The sequence below is a fragment of the Bactrocera dorsalis genome, chromosome 3 (assembly GCF_023373825.1).
Source record: "Bactrocera dorsalis isolate Fly_Bdor chromosome 3, ASM2337382v1, whole genome shotgun sequence".
NCBI classification, from domain to species: Eukaryota; Metazoa; Arthropoda; class Insecta; order Diptera; family Tephritidae; genus Bactrocera; species Bactrocera dorsalis.
In genome coordinates this window covers 17,319,399-17,342,533 of record NC_064305.1, presented here as the reverse complement: position 1 = coordinate 17,342,533, position 23,135 = coordinate 17,319,399, and the positions used below count along the sequence as shown (strand labels likewise).

General features: G+C 33.6%; 1 protein-coding gene across 2 annotated transcripts in view; it reads left to right on the top strand.

The window, feature by feature from the left end:
• Window positions 1–23,135, top strand: part of LOC105224686 (uncharacterized) — a 205,781-nt gene that overhangs the window by 33,935 nt on the left and 148,711 nt on the right. For both annotated transcript variants that reach the window (XM_049452488.1, XM_011202840.4), the window contains exon 2: window positions 17,676–17,781. The gene's annotated coding sequence lies outside the window, so the exon portion shown is untranslated. The remainder of the gene's footprint in view (window positions 1–17,675; window positions 17,782–23,135) is intronic.

Sequence of the window (23,135 nt, the reverse complement as noted above, 5' to 3'; positions counted from 1 at the left end):
TCCGAATTTCTTTCGGTATATTGTTCAAGTTCGTCGAAGAATGTTCTCGTGATACTCCTATAAGGCGGTTGCGCTTCAAGTATATAACCGCAAAACACCCGAGCAGAACCTGCTTGGAGCGAAGTATATAATGTTTCTTTGCAAGCAGCATGTGGGCCCCACTATGAAATTGCTCGATGAGAGACATCAGCAGGCATCCTGTTGTGGTAAGGAAAGCGGTGTTTAATAGTCTTCTGCTCCATATGCTTCCTGCTGCATCCAGGTGATCATATTGGAGAGGTGTTGTTATGTATGGCCGGCCGAACGATTGCTTTGTATGTTGCCAACCACGATTTTCTGTCCTTGCCCCAAGTTTTGCTGACTAGCCACTTGAGGATCTTTTTGCAGCTCTGTAGTTTTGTAACAATCATTGTTGTGTGCCGAGTGAAGACGTTCAGATTGCCGAATGTAAAGCCTAAAATTTAATGTCCTGATTTGAACGTCATCATCATATGTTAAGATCCAGTCAGTATGTGTTAGTTCAGCTTGTAAATAGGGTGGTCGTGGATTTGGCAGTGAAGACGTGAGAAGATTCTAGGGAATATGCGTTCACTTTCAACTTGAATGGTAAGGAGCGCTTTTACGAATTTTTTGAACAGGGTTGCCACCTGTAATTTTTTTCAATCAAATTTATTTTTTACGTACACAATATGAGTAACAAAGTGCAGAGATATAGAATTGAATGAGGACTAAATTTTGATTGAGGAGTTGCCACCTAGTTAATTTTTTTTTATAAAATTATTTTTTTATGAACAAAATGTGAGAGTGCAGAGATTTAAAAATGATTGAAGATGATTTTATTATAGCAGAGTTGCCACTTAGTTAACATAATTTTTTTTGAATGAAATTAATTTTTTACGAATAAAATATGAGTAACAAATTACAGAGATTTAAAATTTAATGCAGATGAATATTTTTTATAGTTGGATTGCCACCTAATTAAACTTTTTTCCAAACTTTTTTCAATAAAATAAAGACAATGTGAGTAACCAAGTATAGAGCTTTAAAATTGAATGCGGATAATTTTTATATAAAGAAGTTGCCACCTAGTTAAAATTTTTTCAATAAAATTAATTTTTTACGAACACATTTTTAGTAACAAAGTATAGAGATTTAAAATTGAATGCAGATGAACTTTTCTGTTAAGGAGTTGCCACCTAGTTAACTTTTTTTAATGAAATTAATTTGTTACGGATACAATATGAGTAACAAATCACAGAGACTTCAAACTGAAGGCAGATGAATTTTTTTTAATGGAGTTGCCACCTAGTTTTTCAATTAAATTCATAAAAAAAATAAATTTTTAAACTTTGTTACTATAACTTGTGAGCTGTACCAGCTCGTAAAGGCACTGAAAATTTAATTCAAACAAGCCTGGTTTGGGCACCACTGATTTCCATATAGTACTTATACAAATATAGGCATGCAAGTGGGAAGCGCTGTAATTGCAGTCAACTTTTTATTGAATTCTTGACGATCTTCGCTCGTTCTCGGCAGTTGCGCTGCCTGACATATTCAAATAGCACTCGCAACTATCATAATTTATTTCCAGCAATAAATAAGTACGCGCTGCTGTTGGCCGTTGCCTGTCACAGTTGCTTTATGTGGTGTTAAAAATAAAATGCTGCACAACAACAATAACAATCACATTATAGCAGAAGATATTTAAATTTAGCATAGCATGGAAGTAATTTCGAAACGCAAATGCAGGCAGCAAAAATGATTTCGAAAAGCAGTGTCATAAATAAAATATGCTTTTGAGTAATGGAAAACAAATGACAGCAAAGGCTTCCTCCCATTCCATGCTGGCGCGTTGGCGTGCTCTAGCCATGAATGATGAATGCCGTGGTGTTGTTGCTGTTTTTGATTATTCTTATTTTTTTGCTTTTGATTTTTTGTTTTTGTGCTTGCCTTTGCTTTTGTTTTTCTGCTCTAGCAATATCATCACGTCTGTCGAGCGTCAGCGCTGTTGACGTCAATTTGCAAGTTAGCAGCTTTCAAGGCAGCTAAATACTCGTTGCTTCTTGATAATTTCACAGGGACTAATGTAATATATTTCTGACACACATATACACACATATGTGTATATAATGATATGCATATGTACGTAATATATGTATGCATGCAAATAATTGTGTTGGTGTTGCTGGCTTTTGTCTTGACATTGCGGCTACCTAATAAGGCGCTGAGCTGAGCTGAGTTGAGTTAAGTGCGCGCACGACGAGGCGTTGAGAACAAATCAATTCGCGGCGTAAACGTCACCGTCCACTGACCGCCTGTCTCAACGAAGTGTACTAGCCATACTGAAACGACACACAGAATTTCAATTTTATTATTTCTCATTGAGTTTTTTTGCTCATTCCACACATCAATAAATTCGAGCGCTTAAATGTGGGTGTCTTATAAAAAAAGATTTCATGAAAGGGCGACGCTGAAATGTGCGAGCCAGCAGTAATGCTCGTATGATATTGAAATATACTCATATGCGCGATATGTGTCAGCGAAACAAAAGACTGAAGCGACGAACTTGCATGTGTCAGCGGCAGCGATAAGATCGTTGACTGTTTGTCTTTTCGGCTGTCAGTGCGTACGGGAAGGAAATTTTGCTTAATGATTTCAGTTAGCTAAAAATATAATATGCAAATGTGCCAATGACTTTTTAATGATACGCACAAAATTATGAAATATTTTAATAAATTGAAATGGAAAGAAATGGCTTATGCATGAACTTGTGTGTTCAGCAGAATGGTTGTGGTTTAAGGTTGCTTCTGCGGTTTGAGTTGTGAGCATCATTTTCGGCTTTTGTTATATCACTGCTTACACTTTTTTAAGCTAATTATACTCGCATGGGCAACGTTGGAGAAGATATTGTAAAATTTTTAAAAAAAGAGTAAAAAAATAAGTCGATAAAAGATTATGTAAAAGAGATTATAGAAAACTGAGAGATTAGTTTCATTTTTTTTTTTAATTTTTAAGCAAAACAAAAAAAAAAAAAATAATAATAACGGCATAAAGAAACATTTTAAGCTTTATAGGCTTAAAAAGTTAAGGCAAGGAATTTTTTTTTTATAAAGTGATGCCAGCCGGTTGAAAATTTTATACAAAAAAAAAATAATAATGAAATCAAGAAGTATTCAAGGCTTTGTAGATTTAACAAGTTTAATGTAAGGAATTTCGTATATAGTGTTGCCACCTGTTTGAAAATTTTTAACCAAAACAAAAAAAAATTAAATCAAGCGGCATTACGAACTGTGTAGTTTTAAGATTTATAAGAAGAAAAAGATTTTTTAAAATGTGTTGCCACCAAGATCAAGAAGTATTCAAGGCTTTGTGGGTTTAAGAAGCTTAATGTGAGGAATTTGGTATATAGAGTTGCCACCTTTTTGAAAATGTTATATAGATTTATAATGAAATCAAGAAGTATTCAAGGCTTTGTAGATTTAACAAGTTTAATGTGAGGAATTTCGCATATAGTGTTGCCACCTGTTTGAAAATTTTTAACCCAAAAAAAAATTAAATCAAGCGGCATTACGAACTGTATAGTTTAAGATTTTTAAGAAGAAAAAGATTTTTTAAAAAATGTTGCCACTTAGTTGAAAATATTATAATAATTTATAATGAAATAAAGACGCATCTAAACCTTTGTTGGTTTGAGAAGCTTAATGTGAGGTACTTTTTAATAAGAGTTGCCACCTTCTTGAAAATTTTAAGCAAAGAAAGCAATTTATGAAAGCAAGCTGTATAGTATTAAAACTTTTTAAGAAGAAAGAATTTTTTAAAAAGTGTTGCCACTTACATATGTACATATGTATATGAAAATTTTATTTTTATTTATAATGAAAGAAAATCACATTAAATTTTTTTTGGTTGCCACCTGTTTGAATCTGTTTATACATATGTTGCATTTAATGAAATAAAAAGCATTGCAAATAGTATGGTTTGAGTAGCTTTACATGAGAATTATTTTTTTTTTAAGAGTTGCCACCTGTTGGAAAATTTCATAATAATTAGTAATGACAAAAGAAAGTACAAAGTACAAATTTATCAGGTTTAAGCTGATTAAAGTGAGTATTATTTTAAGAGTTGCCACCTGTTTTAATTTGTTATATTTAAGTATAATGAAATAAAAAAAGCATTACAAATAGTAAGGTTTAAGAAGCTTTACATGAGGATTATTTTTTTAAAAAGAGTTGCCACCTGTTGGAAAATTTTATAATTATTTATAATAACAAAAGAAAATACAAGGTACAACTTTATTAGGTTTAAGCAGCTTAAGGTGTGTTTTTAAAGAGTTGCCACCTGTTTGAATTTTTTATATTTATTTTTAATTAGATAAAGAAGCATTACCAATGAACAGGTTTAAAAGGTTTTATATGGATAAATTATTTTCAAAAGGGTTGCCACCTGTTTGATTTTTTATATTTACTTATAATGAAATAATAAACTATTACAAATTAATTAGTTCAAAAAGTTTAATGTGGACAAATTTTTTTAAAAAGATTTGCCACCTATTTGGTAATTCTAATATATAATAAAGCTTATAGTAATACCAAATAAATGCAGCCCAAATAAAAGTATACAGAGGTTTAGACATGCTTGCATTGGAAATTGTGCAGCAGGGTTGCCACTTGTTTAAACCTCTTTAAACAGACATATTGTTAAATTAATGAGATTTTATAATACTAGTAATGAGTAGTAAACTAAAAATATCTTTAAGTAGATTCTCTTTAGCTTGGTTAAAGAGCAAAACTGAAAGAAATTCGACCATTGCATATCGAGTTGGTAACAATACCAAACCGGGGGGGACTATTTAAAAGCTGACGTTGAAATAAAAAAAAGAAAACATAAAAATGTATACTTAGCAACTTAAATCCGTAAGCATTCAAATTAAAACTTTGAAATCATTTTAACTAAGTAATATTAATAGTGGTTTTCGCAAATTATACAAAAATATGGCATTTAAAAAAAAATTTTTTCTCGGGCACAATTTAGCTCGAAGGGACGTAAAAACCATTTTTCAAATAACATCAATATGCATATCATAAAAATAGAAATTCAACAAAAGCTTGTCAGAGATCTAATTTCACATCAAAAAGCCTTAAAAAGAAAGCAATTAGTTTTTGAAGATAAAGAAATTACTTCAAAAATATAAGAAAAATGAAAGAAAGATAAGATTTCATTCTACACTTCTCAGACAGTTTTATGATAACTTGACTTAGTATTATTTGATTAGCTTTCAAAGATGTCCACCAAAGGTAGGTGCCTCAAAATGTGAAAAGTACACTTAAATAAGACTGGATAACACAAAAAAAAAATCTTCTAAACTGAACTGACATCTCCGAACTTCCGCGGCTGAATCGCAACAGAACGAATTGTTTCTGAAACGGCTGGTAAAGGTGATGAGAAGTGGGTCACTTATGGCAACTTCCAGCGAAAAAGATCGTGATCGAATCGCGATGAGCTGGAGCGAACGGTGAGCACGTCAGGATTGACAACGCTAGGCCACACACATAAATAGAGACTCGTCAAAAGCTTCGTAGGATAAGTTGGAAGGTTCCTATGCATCCTTCTTATAGTTCGTTCAGGGCACCAAGTGATTACCATTTATTCCTGTCTATGGCGAATAATTTTGCTGATAATATGATGATACGCCTCAAAAGAGGCTTGTGAAAATCTGAGTTTTTTGCCAATAGGCACAGGGGTTTCTATGAGAGAGAGAGAGGGTGATCGAAATGCGTTGAGTTGGAGCGATCTAGTCAGGATTGACAACCATTCATGTTTTGATACTTGTTTGGTGCTATTGGTAGGGAATTATTTACATGAGCTTTGCTATGGTCAAACTATTACTTCAAACTTGGACCGACTGAAGGATGCAACCGTTTTGACGCGGCCAACTTTAGTCAAAGGGAGAGGAATTGTGTTTCAGCAGGCCACACACCTAAATCTTGACCTATCAGGAGCTATGTGAGCTAAGTTGGAAAGTTTCTATGCCTTCATCTTATAGTCCGTACAGTGCACCAAGTGATTATCACTTGTTCCTGCCTATGGCATATGATTTTTTGTGTGAAAGATACGTCTCAAGAAAAGCTTGTGAAAATCGACTGTCCTAGTTTTTTGCCAATAGGGACAAGGGTTTCTAAGAGAGTGGCATTATGAAATTACCTTCAAAATTGATAGATTTCTTCATACTTAACCTTATCTTCGATCAACTCAGCATAGCTTGATTTACCGGCGCTTTTTTGGAGAACCTATCATACAGTTAAAAGCTGGAAAGCATGATTGTTAATGGCTGATGTAATCACTCTCACTTAGCACCTAGAAAAATATTTTCGTAAAAAGCTAAAGTTATTGTGGGCTTTTCCCGTGGACGCCAGACGATTTTCACGCTTACCCACAACTTATGACATAACACGATAGATAAGCTGCAGTTCGCTTTGAAAAACCTCACATAACAGCGCAGCACTATAATAGCTAATCGATGCATGATATAATTCTTATGAAATGCAAACGTGCAACCAATATTTAGTATTACAAGGAACAGCCAGTTGGGCAAGCTGCTTGCAACACGCAACGCTGTGCACACGACGCACGTAAAATGAGCGCCTGAAATGTGCTTTATGTCCAAAGGCAGTGGACTATGGCGAATTACGCTGAATTGCAACATGCAAAGGCAGGTGTGTGTGTGTGTTTTTGCAGTTTGCGCCTGCGCAAGTGAAATATTTGCACCATAAACGCTTACGGCAGCAAATCAATTCACGCAGGCGCTTTCCTTATCGGCAGAATGAGAGTGAGTGCCGCAATTTGGAAATTATGTAACCAATCACACATATACACACATGCATTTACTTGCATAATTGCAGTATGCGTAACGGTAATCAGTGGATAAATATTGTTTGGTTGGTATGGAATGCGGTTAAATAATTTTTGTTCACGAGAAATGACGTTCTTTCGGCTTTTACTGTTAGTTAGACATTTACGAATACACACAAACATATTTTTTTACCCTGAAGAGACACTTTTAAATTCGTCACGAGTTCATAACACTAAGAAAGGAACTTCTGAGCGAAATAGTGCTTTGTGGCAGGCACGTCATTCTTTTCGTGGCCAAACACTTGAACCGCAATTCAAAAAATTAGAAAAAAACACACAGCGAAATAGTTTAGTATTATAGCATTGTTGACACTTTACTTGAGTTTACATCATTCAGTTGTCAAAAGTGACAGGGCCATTCTGAACATGCGCACCTTTCAAAACGTTCGCCTCTCGCAACGGTATAAACCCATAATTCTAAACTCAAATTGGTTTTACATGACTTAATAATAACAACAATAGCAACAAGCGTTTACGTGTCGCACGCGCGTGAGGGTGTAAATTATGCAGCAAAGTCGTGAAACATAACAATACGATATTACTTAGTAAAAGTGTTGAACACAACCGACCTTGTCGGAAAAATTTACTAGGTTTGAAAAAGGTGCAGACGATTTACCAAGAAATTAGAAAATTTCACTTATTGATATAATTTTCAACTACAAAAATCGCTTTGAAACACAATTTTGCAGAAATTTTACTTTAGAGGAAACAATAAATATTCTGTACCGATTTTCGGTACTTGTATATTTTAAAACTTTCGATATTGAAGTGTTGACAGAAAACAGGAAACTGAATTTTTTCAAGGACTTTCAGTTAAATCAAAAGAAAATATTTTGTACCGATTTTCGGTATCAAGTTTAATATTTTTGCAACCAAAATGCCGACAGACTGAAAACAAAAAAGCGATTTTTCAAACATTTTAACATAAAAGAAAGAAAGAATATTTTCTACTGATATCCCCTATAATAATTATTAATTATAATATACATATAATATAATATTTAATGTTTTTGGTATTAAAATGTTAACAGCGAACTGGAAGCAAACATTTTTCAAAGCATTTCAGTTCAGTTCAAAAAATATTTTGTACCGATTTTCGGTATCAAGTTTAATATTTTTGCTACCAAAATGCCGACAGACCGAGAACAAAAAAGCGATTTTTTCAAACGATTTTTTCAAACATTTTAACATAAAAGAAAGAAAGAATACCGATATACGGTACCAACTTTAATATTTTTGGTATTAAAATGTTAACAAGAAGCAGGGAGCAAACATTTTTCAAAGCATTTCAGTTCAGTTAAAAAAATATTATTCAGTCATCGACTAGCTAAGAAAGCGATCGGACGTGTTGACTTCAGAAAACGCTCTCTCGCATCTCTAGTGTAAATCTCAATAAATTCGTGTCTACTCGTGTTACTTCTTCTTGTTATAAAAAACAGAAAACAAAACACAAAAAAGAAAAAAACACACCAACAAAAAAATGGCTCCTGGGCCGCCGGACAAATCTTCCAACAGATTTGCTTTGCTATCAGAGGATGTCAATTCTCCAAAAAGATCACGGATTGACTTACAAGCCAAAAACTTTCCAAAATTACCAATTATAAACAAAACAGTGAAAAATTCCAAATATTTAGTGATTTCTCCAACCGATACTGACAAAAGACTTACTAAACTTAGCCCATTTGCAATCAAAAAAGGACTTGAATCTATTTCTAAAGAAATCGATTCCATTTCGAAACTTAAAGATGGAAGCATCTTAATCCTTGCAAGCAATGCTAAATCGAGTGAAAAATTTTTAAAATCAAAAGACCTTTGTGGTATGTGTGCAATATCAGTGAAATTACACGCCAGTTTAAACTCAGTAAAAGGTGTCGTTTTCGACAAGAATCTTGCCGAAGTTGACGAAAAAGAACTTATTAATGAGCTAAGCTCCCAAGGAGTGACAAGTGTATACAAGTTCACCAAACTAGCCAAAGAAAAAACAATTAATTCTGGCCTCATTGTCTTAACTTTTGACAGATTTCAACTACCTAGTGAACTCGATGTAGCATGGTACAAATTAAAAATTAAACCTTACATACCCAACCCCATGAGATGTAAAAACTGTCAAATACTTGGACATACCCAAAAATGGTGTAAAAATAACCCATCTTGCCCCGTTTGTAATCTACCGCCCCATAGCGATACAATATGCAGCCGCATAACATGTGCAAATTGTTATGGCGAGCACACCTCATCGGACAAAACATGTCCAAAATACCAACAAATTAAAGAAATCTTAACCATAAAAACATTAGAAAACATCAGTATGGGCGAGGCGCGCCGAAAATATAAAGAGCAACACCCTATGCAAGTGTGCACAACTGTACCCTTTTCGCAAATAATTAACCACTCTCATCACAAACAAACAAAACAAGCAGAAACCGAAGACATATCATCAAAAAATATTCAAAAACAACACAGTACAACAAATGCATCGGCACTTACAGTGCATCACCATCCAACATCCAACAACTACAAATCAAAAGCCAATAATGAACAAAACATCACTCAACACAAAGATGGTCATACAACACAAAATTCTAATAACAACAATATCACCAATCAAACTTCTCAAGAGCAATTGATCTCACTTCTTTCTCGTTACACATCTCATATCAACGAGATCTCCGAAATACCAACAACTTCAACAATCACTGATCATAGCTACGGAGGAAACAACAACACAGACTTGTCAAACCAGTTCGAGGATATCTCTGATAACATTTAGCAGCGGAATTAGCTAGAGTAATAATTATTCAATTTTGCAGTCTCTACATAATGACTCTCAACTTACTACAATGGAATTGTAAAGGTTACTATAACAATTACACAGAAATAGAAATTTTGTTAAAATCCTATTCCCCACAAATTGTCTGCTTACAAGAAACCCATTTAGCTAAGAGCGCCAAGCCTTATTGCCCAAAGCAATACGATGGATATTTTTACAATTTACATCACAATGTAACTTCTAAGCAAGGTTGTGCTATATTAGTGCATAAGTCTTTTCAACATAAGCATATTAACATTACGTCAAATCTTATTGCTACAGCTGTACAAATTAACTTTCCCCATGTTATAACAATTTTTTGTGTTTATATTCCCCCCCAACAACATATAACCGTAGCTGACCTTCTTAGCTTAACCAACAACGTAAATACTCCAATAATAATGTTAGGCGATTTCAATGGTTGGAGCCCTTTGTGGGGCTCCCAATATTGTAACGCTAGAGGACAAATAATTGAAAATTACATATTAAGCTCAAATATAGCAATCCTTAACGATAATGTGCCAACTCACTTTTCAACACATGGTAGCTTCACCAATGTAGATCTATCACTATGCTCGCCACAATATCTTCCTAATGCCTGTTGGAATGTTATAGATGATCTTCACAATAGTGATCACTTTCCTATACAAAGTACCTTCAATTTTCTGTCCCATTCGGAGAGGATACCTTCTTCAAATATTCAATTCAACTGTGACCGTGCAGATTGGCGAAAGTTTCAAAATATTGCAACACAAAATCATTATATAGTTTCACCCAATATTAACAAAGAAGCCGCACAAATTCAAAAGACCATAAGAAAGGCTGCCAATGAATCTATTCCAAAAACCAAACGTAGAAATACTAAACAAAACGTTCCATGGTGGAATCCGAATCTAAATTCATTAAGGCAGGCAAAGCAAGACGCATGGAAAACTTATAGGCAAGCGAAAAGCATAGAAAGTCTTATAGATTACAAAAAGAAGAATGCCCACTTTATCCGACAAAAGAAAATATCCAAAACCAAAGCCTTTGAAGACCTCACAAAAACTATCAATCCATCCTCACCAACAAGCTACATTTGGAAAAAGATTCACCTTCTCTCCGGTACTTACAAGCCCTTTGGCATCAAATACATCTCGGTTAACAACAACAATGTGACAGTTCCTAAAGACATTGCCCTTGAATTCGCTCAATTTTATTCTTCTAATTCTGACTCATCAAACTTCCCTATTGAATTCCAAATAGAAAAAAATACAACTCTTAACGCAGAAATTAATTTTTCTCCGAATAAGTACACAAAGTTTTTGGAAACAAATTTTACAATCGAGGAATTCGAAGCATGTTTAAGGAACTCCAGGGGCACAACTCCAGGCCACGATAAAATAACTTACAAAATGATTGCCAACTCCCCTATAGACATTAAAAATCGAATACTTACACTATATAATCGGTCATACGAAAATAATATTATCCCACAGAATTTTAAAACAGCCACAGTCATACCCATACTTAAACCAAGCAAAAATGAGATTTCCATCCAAAATTATAGACCTATATCCCTATTACCATGCTTAGGAAAATTACAAGAAAAAATGATAGCAAATAGACTAATGTGGTACCTTAATACCTCTAAATTAATTTCCCAACAACAAGTTGGCTTTAAAAAAGGATCCAGCACAATAGATGCTCTGCTATATATTGACCACCTAATAAGCAAAAATCTATCAGTAAGAAACCATGTGTCAATATTAGCAATAGATTTCCAAAGCGCGTTCGATAATATAGGAGTTCACGTTATACTAAAAAAACTAATGGAATGGAAAACAGGGGAAAAAATGTACAACTATATAAAAAACTTTTTAACAAACAGGAAACTTCGTGTAAGGGTTAACAATGTCTTTTCTCCATTATTCCCTCTGTCAAATGGAATCCCTCAAGGCTCCCCATTGTCAGTAGTCCTCTTTTTGATTGCTTTTGAAGATATCGTCACTATCCTAAAAGAACAAAAAAACATAGATTTCTGTCTGTACGCGGATGACCTTTACATTATGTGCAACAAAAAAGATCCAAATGATATCCAATCCATCTTCCAACATACATTAAATAGCATCCACATCTGGTCAAAAAGATCTGGCGCTAAACTCTCTTTACAAAAATGTAAGCATTTTCATTCCTGCAGAAAACATAATTGCAGGAGAATAATTATTGATTTCAATAATATTACAATAGAAAATACCGATAATATTAAGATTTTAGGGTTGTATTTTGATAAAAGAAACACATTTAACAAACATTGTACATACATTAAGCAAGATCTCGCCTCCAGACTCAATATAATAAAATACCTTTCCTCAAACAAAAGCCATATCCATACTAACACACTCATAAATTTTACAAAACTTACCATCCTCGCAAAAATTGACTATGGATTGCAAATTTATGGCAAGACCTCGAAATCATCTCTTACGAAAATAATGGGCGCATATCACGCTGCTGCCCGATTTAGCCTCAGGGCCTTTCGGACAACTCCTGTCAAATATCTGCTAGCCGAAGGTGGTTTTCTTTCATTAGTAGATCGTGTTGCTTATATTAGAGCACGTTCTGTTAACATCATATGTTCTAACAATAACTCAATTTTGGATAAGGAAATAAAGCTACTTAAAACCCGAAAAAATACCATATCTATAAAATCAGGTCTTGTGGAGATGTTCTATATGATAAAGCGATCACAGAAATGGGTATTCAAAAACTCAGGGAAACATATCACTCCCCCTTGGTTGCTATGTTCCGAATCACTTATCAATACGCTTTCTGTATACCCAAAAGACTCAACTAGCCCCCTTATCTACCAACAAGCATTTCTAGAGACAGCCGCTCCATTAAAAAACAACCACTGGAAATTTCTATTTACGGATGGGTCAAAAAACAATAATGGAACATCTTTTGCAGTAGTCCATGAAAATGGTGATCTCATAGCAAACGGAGTTTTACAATATCAAACGTCATCCTACGAGGCTGAAATACAAGCTGTCCTAAGCGCGTTGCAATTCGCCACCAATAAAAGGAATAAGTATGTTATCTGCACAGACAGCAAAGCAATACTGCATGGAGTTCATAACCTCAACAATCACTCAGAAGAAATATCTACTATTAGGACTTCCCTAATAAACTTAAAAAAAAGAATCAAGCTCATGTGGATCCCAGGTCATGTCGATATAACGGGAAATGAGTTAGCTGATAAAGCAGCCAAAGCGGCTTCAACATCTCCCCTTCAGCTATTTATACCATTTCCGAAAAAACGAATCAAATGTGAGATATTACAAGACCTTCACCAAAAATTTCAATACGAATGGAGCAAAGAAATTGGTCATTACAAAAACTTAAATCCAGACAAACACGCAATAAGACTTTCAACCAATACCACAGCTGTAATGAACAAATGTTTTATAAGACTACGCCTTGGGCACACCCGTCTTACACATCTTCACTTGATGAAGAAGGAGTCACAGCCAACGTGCCATTTCTGCAACTCATCTCCTTTAACCATCACCCATATCCTTAAGGAATGCCAATCCTTAAACCTCCACCGATCCACCGTATTTCATCAAGATCCCATATCCATACTAAACACCCCAAACGAAGACAATGTCAAAAATATTTTCAACTATTTAAAACTTTTAAATATACATAAATTAATATAAGTTATACATTATTTAACCATAAGTAACCGATAGCCCTAGTTGCTAGTGTTTTTTCACATTTATTGTAATTTCAATTATAATAAATAATAAATAAATAAATAAATAAATAAAAAAATATTTTGTACCGATTTTCGGTATCAAGTTCAATATTTTTGCTACCAAAATGCCAACAGACTAAGAACAAAAAAGCGATATTTTCAAAAATTTTAAAATGAAAGAAAGAAAAAATATTTGCTACTGATATACGGTATCAAGTTTAATGTTTTCGGTATCGAAATGTCGACAAAGAACAGAAAGCGTAAAATTTTCAAAGCTTTTAAGTTAAATACTCAATAAAAAATATTTTGTACCGATTTTCGGTATCAAGTTCAATACTTTTGCTACCAAATTGCCGACAGACAAATAACTGAAAAGCTATTTTTTTTGTTAATTTTAACATTAAAGAAAGAAACCGATTATCGGTATCAAGTTTAATACTTTCGATATTAAAATGTCGTCAGCAGGCAGAAAAACTAGCTTTTTCAATAATTTTAATTTAAATGAAAGGAAAAATATTTTGTACCGATTTTCGGTATTGAGTTTAAAATTTTCGGTAAAGAAACGGATGATAAACGATGTTTCTTAAATTTATTATATTACACAAAAAATAATGTATACCGTTTTTCGGTACGATTTTAATATTTTCGCTAAAGAAATACCGGCCGTGAACAGAAAAACAAAGTGCTTCAAAGATGTGTCATTTAAAAGAAACAGAAAAAAATTTCTACCGATATTCGGTACATTTTCTAACACTATATTTGCTGCAGTAATGTCGGTAGGGAACAGAAAATACACATTTTTATTTGCATTCCAACGTGTTGCTAACAAAGGTGCAACGCAAATCGAAATATTACTTGTGCAAACGATTTTTTATAATTCTATAAACAAATAAATGTTAATTTGTACTATATACATATGTATGTATAGTATTAGTATATTCAGGGATACATTCGCCTTTACAGGTTTGAAGTAGACAAAAGTACATGCGGTTTTTATAAATTAGAAATGACAATGTGGTGACTAAGTGCCGCTAATGCAAGTGCACATGTAACTGCTAATATATTCACCCACCCAAAAAAAATGTATATTATATGCATATACTTACATATAAATACATGTACGATATACAGATATAGAATAGACAGAGTGTGGCTTTGGAAATGATAGGCAAGTACATATCACTGGTTTACTCACAGAGTGTTATTATACGACAAATAGTAGTGTGTTGGAAGAGACAACTAAAACTTTTAATTTTGATCAACTCTTTCGGAAAATTTAGGAAATTAAGGATTACAATAAATTAAAAAAATTCATAGAATACAAATACCAATAATAACAATAAAATGAATTTTTAAATGAATATCTCAAACAGTTTTTGTGTTACAGCCTTCTAACGTCTAGTCGCTCAGTTCAGTTCGAGACAGCACTTCGAATTTATTGGAGTGAATACTCGGAGACGACTCTTTCATTATACAGACACTATCAATTTTTTTTTTTAGTGAGCAGTTTTATATATTAAATCCTTATACTATCTCAAAACAGTATATGGCAAGAGAGCTAAACATCTAGTCGAGTCCGTTCGAATGATTTTGGTGCATATTTTGGGTATGAAACGCGTGCTTGCTCTCTTCTTCCCGATAAAGCTGAATTTTTTCTGAAAAGAGTACCGTAAACAGGTTCCTTTAGACATGCTTGTTCGCGCGGATTCCGATCCCACATTCATGGAGAGCATTATACTATCTCAAAATAGTTATGGATCTCAGAATAGAACTTCAGAAATAGAATTTTTCATAGTAAAATTTAACATTACAACTGTAAGTGTATCCTCCATAGACAAAGTTGCCTTTTATATCCAGACTGGATTTGGCAACCCTAATTTTTAAATCTGCCAACCCACAACTTAATCGTAAAGCTTGACATTTTTTTTGTTTTACATACTCAAAACGTTTTGACCTGCGAGCGTTATTTTTGTTGTTTACAGTAACTTCAAACATTCAACTCGACCAAGATATAAATTTAAATCACGAAAACTTTCACGCAATTTTTTTTTGCAACCTTCGACAAGGATTAACTCAGCAACAATGTTTGGATGAACTTCACTAAACCTTTGGCGATGAAGCTCCATCAGTTATCATGCAAGTCCATCAAGCTCAAGTATTAATCGATGATATGGTGAATCAATCGAAGTCGTAGATCACTCCAAGATACATTTCGTGATGCGTTAAGAAGGTTCTGGTTCTGGAAGCTTTAATGCTGTGCATCAACTGCTATTGCTAGCTCGCCCTGGGACCTTACGTGAGATTGTAAAAACTTTAGGTGCTAGTGGGGCCAGCATAAACTCATTATTGAATGAAGATTTGATTATTAAACAATTTGTTTCTTATCGGATCCCACACAATTTGTCAATCGTTCAAATAAACGTTCATGTAGATTGATCAAGAGAATTGATAGTAAAAATGATAATGGTGCTTCGAAACACGTTTATGACATCCAGATAGGTGAGGAACCGTGGACTTACATGTATGAGGCTGGAAGTAAGCAGCGGTCAACTGTATGGGAAAGCCGCGTAGCTGGTCTTTAATGCAACAGAGTCCTGAATAAAAATCTACGATGACAGCCAAGTAGCAACCAAGGCAGTAATCTCGTATCGCTTATCGGTCAGAAGTGTCTTGGGAAGCAGGGAAGCAGGGAAGCAGTGGAAAGTGTTGCCAGAAGCAAGCAACTTCATTTTTACTGGGTGCCAGGCCACAATTGCATGGAGGGCAATGAAATAGTGGACGAGATTGTTAAGAATGGTGTACGGCTAATACCGGAAAATTTGATCAAAATTAGGAAACTCATATATTGTCTATACGGCGATCTGGACAGAAGCATGGTAAAGAAAATCAAAACCCGATGGAACGAGCTACCTGCAAAACTGCAAAAGTCATGTGCAAAACTGTAGATCGGCAGTATACAAAAGTCCTATTGGCACTCGATAGAAGAAACTGTGGGGACATGATGGAAATACTAACTGGTCACACGCAGAATGGGGATGATAAATCGAGAAGACTGCAAGAAATGTCTAGAGAAAAATACCAGAAAAACAATGGGGCATCTCTTGTGCACTTGTCACGCATAGGCAAGACAACGCTGTAAGCATCCCCACGATATGATACGCTGGAGGAGGTATCGATAGTTAGATCATAGAGCCTATTAAAATTCGAGTAAAGCGGTGGCATCGTAAAGGTCCTCATGAACCTAGTAACTGAACTCCATCTGGTTTCGCAAAGGACCAAAACTGATCTATGTGTGGCTCATTGGCCTACCAGATTTACCCAAGCTAACCGAATCTAATATAATTTCATTGAATGATCGACATTTCTATTCAGATATTTTTCATAAATTATTAGCCTTCCAATTGCTTCGATTTCTGTCCAGCAAAACTAGTTGTAAACTAGTACGTTTCGAACTAGTTTGATGTCGTAATCTTCTGTATGTCTAGTACGTACAAGTATGTTGAGAATGCTCCACTTTTCATTGCCGTTCAATGGCATTTGACAAGTGTTATTGCGGTTTGCTATTGTTGTTCTGTTTATTTACACGAATTTCTATGAGACGCCGCCAAGATGATGCCACGAATGACAGATACTAAAGTGAAGCATTTATTTATGACAAAATATGTATGGTAACGTTATGTGAGTTGGCAAGGTCGTTGGAGGAAAAATACTTGTTGCAGATGCTCAACCGAAAAACAATGGATTTTTAACAAACAACAAAAACAACATGATGGCAATAAAGTATTAACATTATTGTAGAAAATAATTAAGCACATTATAGCAAATAGTAGGGTTGGGAGAAACTAAGCAGAGTTGCCACTGATGAAGATTTCAGATTTCTCATGACATTGTTGTAGAACAGTAAAGTTTCACCGCGTGGCATTGCAGCGCTCAGCTGTAAATTTTATGTATTGTACATATACATACATTATATGTTTGTAAAGATACTTTTATTTTTTCGCCTTTTCGTGCTCTTTTGCTCACTGCCATTGCCTGCCTTTGCAATTGTTCGCTGTTTGCGGAAACATGATGCTGCATTTTACACCGTTTTTGTTCGCAGTTTTCCTGCCTTTGCATTCGCATTGTAAATTTTATTTATTGTTATAATTGAACGACACTTTTATGCTTAGTTATTGTTAATGACAACAATAAAAACAACAACAACTTTACTCATTTCAGCCACTAAAGAGTCGAAGTAAAACGGGCGTTACTTGGCGCTTCGGGCAAAACAAAGTGAGACGAGGAAACGAGGAGTCGAGAGAAGCTGAATAATCAGCTTACAGAGGTAAATGCTTTCGAATTGCTTAAGTAATTTATTGTGCTAGAAGGTTAAGTAACATGAATTTATTAGCGCGGCGCCAAATGAGCGTGTCTAATAGCTAAAGTAGCAGTAAAGTAATGTAAATTTTGGCTGCTTGAAAAAATCGAATTATTAAATCGTTGCTCGGTGCGCTGTGGTGTGTGTTAAATTAATTTGTTGATTTATGAAAGACGCGGAAATTATTATTAATTTGTTACAAAAAAATAAAAAAAAAAATAGAAAATTATTTATACTCATAGAAAGGAGCAGGAAAGAGTTGAAAATATCTTTTTGATTATATAACTGAACGGAATTAAAATAGAGCTATTTGTTATATTTCACGTATTTTCTAAATTCCCTTTTTATAGCTAGTATAAAATTTTTTTATTTAATTACATATACAAAAAAAAAAAAATTTTAAACCTATACCAATCTAGTTTAGGAAAACAATTTTAATTATATAATCATTAAATTTTTTTTTTAATATCTGGCAACCTTTCTCAATAATATTTTCGATAACTATAGCATAATGCCACTTAATAAAATATGTGTTTATATAAAACATGTATTATTTCTTTACAATTATATAAATTTCTAAGAACACGAAATATCAAATAAGTGGCAACGCTCTTCAACATTTTATTTAATATGCTATAAAAATATTTTTAGGTCACTTTAATATAAAATATAGTCTAATTCTTCACTATTTTTCATCAATTTAATATAAAATAAAATTTGCATTAGTTGGTAACCCTTTTCAAAATTATAATAGGAATGTTATTTCAAATATTTCTCAAATTCCTTTAAAAAATACTAAATGCTATGCATAAAGTATATTGAAGGAAGGATTTTGTAAAGTGTATTAAATTTTTTTTTTTAAACAATTGGCATCTCTGATCAGAAATTTTGTTCCCAAAAATATGCTAAAACCAATTTAGTATAATAAACGTATACTAATATTTCACTGTCTTTCATCAATTAAATATAAAGTAAAATTTTTATTAGTTGGCAACACTCTTTAAAATTATAATATAGATGATATTTCATGTATTTCTCAAATTTTATTTTTTTACGCCTAGCATATTGAAAAAACAATTTTTCAAAATTTTATTTAAAGAAATTTTTGAAACAGTTGGCAGCGCTGCTCAGAAATATATTCTACAAAAATACGTTTACACCAATTTAGCGTAATATGCATACTACTTGTATATATCTACATTACTTTTATGATCAATTTAATATAAAAAAAAATTTACTAGTTGGCAACCCTCTTCAACATTATTAGAAAAATGTTATTTCACATATTTCTTAAATTCATTATCTTTATACCTAGTATATTGAAAAAGCGATTTTTTTAAATTTACTAAAAAAATTTGAAACAATTGGCAGACCTGCTCAGAAATCAATTATACAAAAATATGTTCCAACCAATTTAGTATAATATGAATATACCAATACTTCACTGCTTTTCATCAATTTAATATAAAATATAGTTTTTATTAATTGGCAACCCTCTTTAACATCGTAATAACACAAATTCTATTTCATTAATTTTTCAAATTTATATTTTTGCCAATATTGAAAAAATTATGTTTTAAAATTGTTAAAAAAAATCGAAATAAATTTTGAAAGAGTTGGCAGCCCTGGCCAGAAATTTTTTATGCAAAAATATGCATAAACCAAGTGAGTAAATGTATATATGTATACTAACACTTCATTTTTTTATCAATTTAATATAAATTTTTTTTTATTAGTTGGCAACCCTATTCAGTACTTGGTTTAAATTGCAAGTTCCGTAAAGCTCTACAGTTTCTTGTTCATAATGCAGATATCACTTATTGTTTTAATTTGTTGTTATAAGTTTTAAAGACTTAATTTTATTTAAAAAAATGTTTTAAACAGTTGGCAACTCTTCTCATAAATATGTGCGACAAAAATATTGTAAAACAATTTAGCATTAAAATAAACTCAAAACAATTGTAATTTTTTACAATTATGATAATTTAATACATTGCGAAATATCGAATAGGTGGCAACGCTATCCAAATTTTTTGAAAGCTCCGTTAAGCTCTACAATTTGTTGTCATAGTGAAGCATAGTGCTCCTCATTACTACAAATTTTGTAGGTATATTTTTTTTAATGAAATTTTTGTACAGTTGGCAACATTTCGAAGAAGTACAATCTTAAAGTTATTTTTAAACCGTTTTGTATTATAATAAACATAAAAGGATTTTAACTTTTTACAATTATCAAATCAAATTATCAATTAGGTTAGGTTTCGCCAGCTGGCTGTCAAGCCATACATAGAAATTATTTGAGGTTTGCACTGCGAGCTAAGGTCATATACAAACCCGCAGGTCCTTTGTAAGGTCAGTTAAAGGTTCAATATGAGCTAAAATTTATATCCTGCAGGACGTCAACACTTCTTTCAAAGTTTAATAGAGCTTTAATATCTAATTCTGATACCACACCTATTCGTTTGTAGTATGAAGCTCATAGATATCCAAGCCGAGTTCTAGGTCCGGATATATGCAGAGTAGTTGTTCCAGCGTCTGTCTTAAGCTTACTTCCCTGCACTTTCTACTTGTGTTATCGCTAATAAAACCCATACGACTCGCAGGTGATGCCTGTAGGTTGTGACCTGTGGCTAGGCTAACAACCCGCCTGACGTCTTTTAAAGATCGTATGAGTAGAAAGCTTGCATGCTTTCCTTCCACTGCCTTCAACATGATCTTGGCGATCTTGCATGCCCTCTAAAGTACTCTATCTCACCTTGATCCGTTTGTCAGTCAGAATGGCCTTGTGGCCTGGAACCCAGTGTTGGTGTTTTGATTTATAAAATCATTTAAATTATAAAACAAAAAACTAATTTCAATTGCTTCCCTCTTCTAAGTTTCTCAACATTTTCGTGCACTTATTAGACAATCTATTAACACGTTTTAACGGGCTCTAAATTCTAGTTGGAATCTTTTTGTTTATTGTTTAATTCACCAAAAAAAATAAATAGATTTCGAAAAGTCAGCAACTGAATCGCTTACGTAAAATAATCTAAAACGCTTTAGCTATAAAATTAAATTTTTCAATTTTGTGTATCAGCGATTTGATTAATTGAAGCGAGTAATGGCTCAACATTCCTAAATGTCTTTAGTGTTCTTTTATTTATGGAAACCATTAATGTTGCCGATTTTTTTAATGATTATCTAATGCATCAGCATCAAAAAAGATACGAATACACACATATTGTATATTCACGAATAAAAAAATACAAAATTGTCGGTATGAATATTTAAGCTATAAAAAGCTGGCTTTTTTTTAAGTTCTTTATAAAAATTGAAATCGGATGGTATGTAGTTCCGCTTTTATAGCTCAAGTGCAGGTTAAAGAGGTTTGTCAAGGTCTATTAAATTTGAGGTTAATTCAAATAGTTTAACTATTTTCATGCAATTTAATTAAAAAGAAAAAAAACTTTAAATTCGGTTGCACCGGAGTGTATATGTAATACCCTTCAGAGATGCGTTTATTACGGCCAGGTTCCTCTAAAAAACGTAATTTTTTTCAATACACTGTATTTTTATTACAAAACATGTTGAGTAATCAATTTTTTTTACATATGAAAGTACATATATTAATTTACTTGAAATTTTTTTTTTATTTTTTTTTCAAAATGGCGTCCTGAAAATGGCTGCTGAAACTCATCCGATTCGTATATGGATGACAAAATTTCTTGGAAAAGAATTATCTGAAATTAGCTATGGCCTCAAGCACAATGAAACATTATCAATAAAAAAAAAAAACAAAATGGCCGGCTTTTGAATTTTTTTTTTACTCTTTTTCACTTTTAATTGTTTATAACTTTTTTAAATAGTAATGAATATTTCTGGTTCTGCTTGAGGCCATAGCCAGACATCTAAAGAGTAAAATTCCGTTTGGTTCATATCGATAAGTGTAATAGTTTTGAAATGAGAGTGTCATGCATGCGGAAAAACGTGGTGTGGAGAAAAATCAGTTTAAACCAAAGGCACGCAGTAGTTGCTGTTACCGAAGGCGTTCGAGCGACCAGACTTCCCGCAGCGCTCCTCACTCTTTTATACCTGCTTCTCTGTCTTGCTGACCTTCGGGACTAATTCTATACTATTTTTACGAGTATACAGTAGCAATTTATGAAAAAAAAATCCGATTTTTTCAAAATTGTTTGGAGGAACCTGGCCTTATAGAAACTATGGTATATGTGTTTTGATCTTCAAGTCGCATTAAAGTTATTTAATAAGGAAAGCAAGAAACAATGTTATCTCCGCTTACACCGAAGAACAAAAACAAAAGATTCCTTATAAGAAGTGTGACCGGACAGTTTGTATGGTTTGCTATAGCGATTCGATCTGGATAATTTCTTCTGAGATTGTACCGTTGCCTTGAACAATAATCCGATATCGGTATTTCCGAGAAAAAGATGTGTGGAAAATTTCGGATCGATATTTCAAAAACTGAGCATCTAGTTTGCGGATAAATCGACATAAAGACAGAGTCTCGTGTGTTTGACGTGGGTACCTGCTGATGACAGTCTTACCCCACGGCGCTAAAGAGCATAGCGGATAAAGTCAAATGCCAGGCATTTTCAGTACCAAATAGAGTGTGGAAAGGACACACTATCCACATTGGTAGAGTTCGAGGCCCATCAAAAGCCGCTGCCGTACTTTAGGTCCGGCACCCGGTCAATGCAACTTCACATTCAACTGGCAAAGTATCAGTTCCTCCAGCATTCGGTTTTTAACCACAACCACCACAATACTTCCCGAGGTGGCAGTTTGCATGAGTAGATGGGAGCGAATTTCAAGGGCTCCTGCTCCCCGCGGTAACAGCAGTAAGTATCCGGTCAGACTTCGCAGCCGAAACTACTACCAGTTGAGTTTCCATACTGCTCTGGACTGGTGACAAGGGGTTGGACTTCGTAGGCATATTATACGCACACACCATTCACACAAGAAGCTAACTCTAATATCCCTTTTAAACGTCTTCCTCATCTTTACAATACATGCGCAATCGACCCTAACTGTTCAACATTCCGACTAGTGGTGATCATATGCTAGCATCTATACATGCATCAGTTCAGGTAATCCCTATACCACCCAGATCCCTAACCTCCGAGTACATCGGGCATTATAAAATCTAACAGATGGAGATAACTATCATAAACTGGCTCAACTCGCCGCTTGTTCATTAATATACATACTATATACATTATAAGATCTCCGACTTACTTCTTACTGCTGGATGTTAAAAACTTCGTGCCAAACTTTATACAAGTATAATCTGTTTAGGTTACGGAATCGACTCGATCAAC